Here is a 6,899-nt window from a genome sequence, read left to right on the forward strand (position 1 = left end):
TGCGAAGGTGAGGCTCTTGCTGTTGCCTGCGAAGGTGAGGGTCTTACTGTTGCCTGTGAAGGTGAGGCTCTTACTGTTGCCTGTGAAGGTGAGGGTCTTGCTGTTGCCTGTGAAGGTGAGGGTCTTGCTGTTGCCTGTGAAGGTGAGGCTCTTACTGTTGCCTGCGAAGGTGAGGGTCTTACTGTTGCCTGTGAAGGTGAGGCTCTTACTGTTTCCTGTGAAGGTGAGGGTCTTGCTGTTGCCTGTGAAGGTGAGGCTCTTACTGTTGCCTGCGAAGGTGAGGGTCTTACTGTTGCCTGTGAAGGTGAGGCTCTTACTGTTGCCTGTGAAGGTGAGGGTCTTGCTGTTGCCTGTGAAGGTGAGGGTCTTGCTGTTGCCTGTGAAGGTGAGGGTCTTGCTGTTGCCTGTGAAGGTGAGGCTCTTACTGTTGCCTGTGAAGGTGAGGCTCTTACTGTTTCCTGTGAAGGTGAGGGTCTTGCTGTTGCCTGTGAAGGTGAGGCTCTTACTGTTGCCTGCGAAGGTGAGGCTCTTGCTGTTGCCTGTGAAGGTGAGGGTCTTCATGTCCTATTTCACACAGCTCTCTCAAGGTAGGGATGCTCTCAGGACACACGTCTGCATGTAAAGACATACGTGGATTGACCTGTCAAGTAAGTGCCCGGCCTGGCCTGCTTCTCTTCATCTGTAGACCGGGTTGGACGGAAGTTTCAAAATAGGGCTGCAAGGACACGAAATAGCTGGCAAGACAAAAACAGTTTCATAACAAAGATACTAGGGTGTATATCCAGAACACAGTTCTGTAACGAAGGTAAAGATATTAGTGTACAAAGTATTTGAACATATTTTATAAAAAAGGTACCTGAGGGCTGGAGAGAGGGCTCAGCAGTTAAGAGCACTGGCTGCTCTTCCAGAGGTCCTGAGTTCAATTCCCAGCAACCACATGGTGGCTCACAACCATCTGTAATGAGATCCGATGCCCTCTTGTGGTGTGTCTGAAGACAGCTACAGTGTACTTATATATAATAAATAAATAAATCTTTTAAAAAAAGGATACCTGAATGACCAGTGTACACACAAAATAGTCACCATTGTTAGTCATGACATAAATACAGTTCAGATCTCAGTGACATGGACTAAAACTAAGAGACCATCACTGTCATCACTGTAGAGGCAGTGGGACCTGGAATGGAGCCAATAAATGAGGTGGACTAAAGTCTCATGCAATAGCCAACTTTATTCAGAGCCCCAGACAAGTTGGACTTCGAGGGTTAAGAAAGGCCATCTGAAGGGTTTAGCTCAGTGGTAGAGCACTTGCCTAGCATGGCAAGGCCCTGGGTTCGGTCCCAGCTCCGAAAAAAAGAAAGAAAGAAAAAAAAAAAGGCCATCTGAGTAAAGTTCTCATGAGTTTAAGCTGTACACTGTCACAAGGACAAGCCGCACCTGGAATAAATAAGTCACCCCCCCACCCCCGCCAAAGGCAGAGGAAAGATAGTTTAGACTTTTAATAGAATAACAGCAGCAAGCAATACTGAGTAATCTGAAGTAAAGTCACTCCTATCCACTGTACCTGGGAAGGGCAGGAAAACACCTTCCCAGAACAATTCAGTGTTTTCTTAGAGTCTTCTCACAAGCACTCAGCATGCTCACACGACTCTCTTCCTGGACAGTGCTCCAACAAACCACCCTTTGGACCAGAACGCAACCATGAGCTACATACCCTACACCCCCAGAGTGAGCACTGTATGTTTAAGGAAAGAGAAGTGCTGCTCTGATTGGAGCATTACACACTGCACATTCGTAAGTTGTGACACTGTTGTACTTGTACATGAAACAATGGCATACCACCTCAAAGACACATCCTAGGCCAGCAATAATTCTTCTGCGAGCAATCTACTGAGCAAAAAAATGGAAACATGTCTATGTGTGCACACAGGCGCACACTTCCACATCAACATTTTAATAAGCAGACATCAGCGGTGGACAAGCAGCCTGGGGTATGGCCACTCAATGTGAAGTTGTCTCAGAGACAAAGGGAACAAAATACTGACACACGGTGAGAGGAACCTCAGAAACATCACTGGGTGGGTGGGTTTGACAAGTTTGAGTTTTCTGGGAAGAGGAAGGCTGAGTGAGAAAAGGCTCCCATCAGATTGCCTGTAGGTAAGTCCATAGGGCATTTTCTGGATTAATGATTGATGCTGGAGGGCCCAGCTCATGGCAGGGGTTGGGGAGGCTGTAGGGGATGGGGAGTAGAGCAGTACCATCCTCCAGTGTGTTGTCCTTGGGTGGTGTAAAACAGCAGTGTAAGCAGGTAAGAAGGCAAGCAGGCAGCACTCCTCCATAGCCTCTGCTTCAATTTCTACCTCCAGGTTTCTGCCTTGCCCTGAATTTTCTTGGTGTGATCTGAGAATTGTAAGCTGAAATAAACCCTTTCCTCCCAGGACTGCCTGTGGTAATGATCTTTACCACAGTAGAAAGCAAATATCACAGGAAAGAAAGAGCAAAGAATGATGCATTATATAGTTGATAGCCCGTTCTAGAAAGGGCACCCGTGTGTCCTTTTAAGTCCAGTTTCAAGGTAGCTATAAGAGGAGATCAAATGCAAACACCTCTGGTGAACGGCTCTACAGCCTGTGTGTGGTGTCACATAGGAGTAACCATTTATATGTACATAGTATCTTAGTAAGAAAAAAAAAAAACTGGGCTGGAGAGATGGCTCAGTGGTTAAGAGCACTGATTGCTCTTCCAGAGGTCCTGAGTTCCAATTCCCAGCAACCACATGGTGGCTCACAAACATTTGTTTTTTTTTTTTTTTTTTTTTTTTTGGAGCTGGGGACTGAACCCAGGGCCTTGCGCTTCCTAGGTAAGCGCTCTACCACTGAGCTAAATCCCCAGCCCCACAAACATTTGTAATTAGATCTGATGCCCTCTGCTGGTGTATCTGAAGACAGTGACAGTTTACTCATATACATAAAATAAATAAGTCTAAAAAAAGAAAAAAGAAAAGAAAAACCCCAGCAGTTCATACCTAGAAATAATCCAGGGAGATGGCAATCTAAACCTTTAGGAATAAGTTTAGTAACACACATCCAAACTGGCATAGAAACAGAGGATAAAACATCCTCATGCACTTAAAAGACATGTGAGTACAGGGGAGAAATGGCTCTGTCTTCCCTGGGAAACTTCAACAGCATCAGGCAGGCTGAGCCTTCTTCATAAGCAAAGTGTACTCTCCAGTGTAATCTCAGCAAAAAAGGGATTGTGCTTGGTATGGAGAAATGATCTTATTTCCAGATGGCAGAAACTATCAGGAAAATACTGCATAGGAAGAGCTGAGGACCCAGGAAGCAGAGCCTCATTCTGGGTATAGAGGAGGCATGGCCGTAATCTGAGTTTACAGGAGGGACAGCCACACTCAGAAAGCATAGCTGCACTCTGGGTATAGAGGGAGCACAGCTGCATTCTGAGTGTACAGGAGAAGGCTGATGGTGGTCTGACCCCCAGACACTGGTAAGCAGAAACTCCCAGGAAGGAGACAGCCCCTTCATAAGGTCCTAGACTAACAGGGTTAAGAAGTCATTAACCAGGGAAATAAAATCTAACGATTACATCATCTTACAAAGTGGAAGAAAACAAGGTAAAAGCCATTAGAGAATATAGACAAAAGATACAAACAGCCAATTCATAAAATCATCTTGAAACTGATGGTCCGCTTTGCAGATGGAAGCGGGCCAAAATGGCGGCCATACTGGAGGCCTGTCTCTGTCCAGTGAGTGGCCAGAATGGCGGCCATACTGGAGGCCTGTCTCTGTCCAGTGAGTGGCCAGAATGGCGGCCATACTGGAGGCCTGTCTCTGTCCAGTGAGTGGCCAGAATGGCGGCCATACTGGAGGCCTGTCTCTGTCCAGTGAGTGGCCAGAATGGCGGCCATACTGGAGGCCTGTCTCTGTCCAGTGAGTGGTCAGAATGGCGGCCATACTGGAGGCCTGTCTCTGTCCAGTGAGTGGCCAGAATGGCGGCCATACTGGAGGCCTGTCTCTGTCCAGTGAGTGGTCAGAATGGCGGCCATACTGGAGGCCTGTCTCTGTCCAGTGAGTGGCCAGAATGGCGGCCATACTGGAGGCCTGTCTCTGTCCAGTGAGTGGCCAGAATGGCGGCCATACTGGAGGCCTGTCTCTGTCCAGTGAGTGGCCAGAATGGCGGCCATACTGGAGGCCTGTCTCTGTCCAGTGAGTGGCCAGAATGGCGGCCATACTGGAGGCCTGTCTCTGTCCAGTGAGTGGCCAGAATGGCGGCCATACTGGAGGCCTGTCTCTGTCCAGTGAGTGGCCAGAATGGCGGCCATACTGGAGGCCTGTCTCTGTCCAGTGAGTGGCCAGAATGGCGGCCATACTGGAGGCCTGTCTCTGTCCAGTGAGTGGCCAGAATGGCGGCCATACTGGAGGCCTGTCTCTGTCCAGTGAGTGGCCAGAATGGCGGCCATACTGGAGGCCTGTCTCTGTCCAGTGAGTGGCCAGAATGGCGGCCATACTGGAGGCCTGTCTCTGTCCAGTGAGTGGCCAGAATGGCGGCCATACTGGAGGCCTGTCTCTGTCCAGTGAGTGGCCAGAATGGCGGCCATACTGGAGGCCTGTCTCTGTCCAGTGAGTGGCCAGAATGGCGGCCATACTGGAGGCCTGTCTCTGTCCAGTGAGTGGTGGTAGGACACACACGGCATGATCTCCCTCTGCCCAGTATGCTCCTGTATACCTCGACCTGAAGACACACCTCTGTGTGTAGAGGAAACAGTCTGTCCCACGAGGTTATCCTTCGAGGCACTGAATTACAAAAGGCCGGATACACACCGAGTACCTAGAAGATGTGTTACAGAAGCCATAGTCAGCCTCCCTGGTGGCGTTCCATACAGAGACACGGCATTTCCAGAGAGGCTGGTAAATGACAAAAGCCGTCTACAATGAGAAATAAAACGTGTGTTTCTGCCTATCCTTACAAAGATAAACACTGGCACTGATGTCCAAAAAGAGAGCAGGAGGTGTTATCAGAACACAGTCCCAAAATGGAGTCATTCATGCGAGGGGAATTCTGAGTGCTTGTGAGGAAAGTCCAAGGAAACACAACATGAATCTGACTCCAGTTTCTTCAAAAACACAGAACTGTTCTTGGAATGTGCTTTCGTGCCCCTCCCATGCCTAGTGGATAGGAATGAGTTTACACTACATTATTCACTATAGATGGGTATTTTTATCTGTTTGTATGCCTCTATGGAAAAATGTTTATGCTATGTGTGGCTTGTCCTTGTCATTCTGAACTCTTTTTTTTTTTTTTTTTTTGGTTCTTTTTTTCGGAGCTGGGGACCGAACCCAACTTTTCTGAACTCTTAACTGCCAGGGCATAAATTATCCGATGCTCTGAGTAAAGTTGGCGGTTGCATGAGACATCAGTCTACTTCATTTATGGGCTCTATTCTCTATAGCTCAGAGTAGTTAACAGAGGTGGATGAAGAAACCTCTCTGAGCTTATCTGTAGGAGTGGCTTGATCCCTAGAAGTACAGTCCTGTAGTTCAAATAGAGATGGGCGGTACAGAATCCCAGAACTAAATGTGTATTTTGTTGTTGAACAAATTTATAGACACTGCCAAGAACTAGGATTCTAATTGTGGTTGGGGGTTGCACAGTTGTGACATGAAGAAATGGCAAGACCTCCATGACGTGGGATGAATTATGAGTATTGGAGCTAGGGATAGAGCTCAATGGCGCATGCTAGGCTAGTATGCGTGAGGCCTTGAGTTAAATCCCAGCCCCACAAAAACAAGAAGTGTAGATATGGCCCGTGACTGTTCAGACATGTTCATGTGTCTCTACATGTAGACATGCCTGTACTTCCTAATCTGTCTACAGGAAGGGCCTAAGAGCAGACACCCCAAGGTCAACAAGGACACCCAGCCTCAGATCTCGGCCTAAAGCCACGCTCCACCAAAAGCCCAGAAACTTTGAGACATGGCTAATTTCACAGGACACACACCTGAAAGTGCTATACACCTGGCAATGCTCAAAGGGGCATGTCACAAGTTAAGTACCATGTGATGGGGCTCCCCACTGGGGACATCTCACACCACAGGAACACAGAGTTAGGAATGATTCTCAGACCATCGAAGTTAAGCAGTAAGCCACAGGTACACAGACACAAAAGACAATATATGAATACACATAAGTACAGATAAGAAATGGAAATAAATGGCTGAGGCAGTGTTTTGAATACTGGCTGAGGGTCAGGAGGCAACCTGGAGTCTAAAGCCTGCCCTGTGGTATATGACACGGTTGTGTGCAGACAGAAAGTCTACACAAGCAAGCCAAAGGACATGCCTCAAACTACCTGCTCTCAAAGACTTGGAAACAGCTGGAGGATCTGTCGGTAGATTGCTTGCCTTGTGAGCACGGCGACCTGAGTTCAGCCCACAGAACTACTTGGAGGGCTTGGGGTGGGGAGGGGAGGGAACAGACACACATGTAGTACATGCTCGTAATTCCAGCACTGGATGCAGAGACAGGCAGGCCCCTGGGGCTCACCTGCCAGGAAACAGAAAACTGATGGTGCCTGTGGGACAAGACCCAGGAATGTCCCCCTAGCTTTAACATGCACTTGCATATGTTTGAACACAGCACGAGCGCGCGCACACACACACACGCACGCACACACACACATGCACGCACGCACTCACACACACACACGCACACACACACGCACGCACGCACTCACACACACACACGCACACACACACGCACGCACGCACACACCATAGCCTTTGTAGCTGTGAAGTATACTGTGCAGATGCTATCCAGGCTGTGTGTGTGTTATCTGCACACGCATGAGCTTGTGTGGTGTGGACCTGCATATTGGATGC

Source organism: Rattus norvegicus, chromosome 7, assembly GCF_036323735.1.
Source record: "Rattus norvegicus strain BN/NHsdMcwi chromosome 7, GRCr8, whole genome shotgun sequence".
In the NCBI taxonomy this organism is placed as follows: Eukaryota; Metazoa; Chordata; class Mammalia; order Rodentia; family Muridae; genus Rattus; species Rattus norvegicus.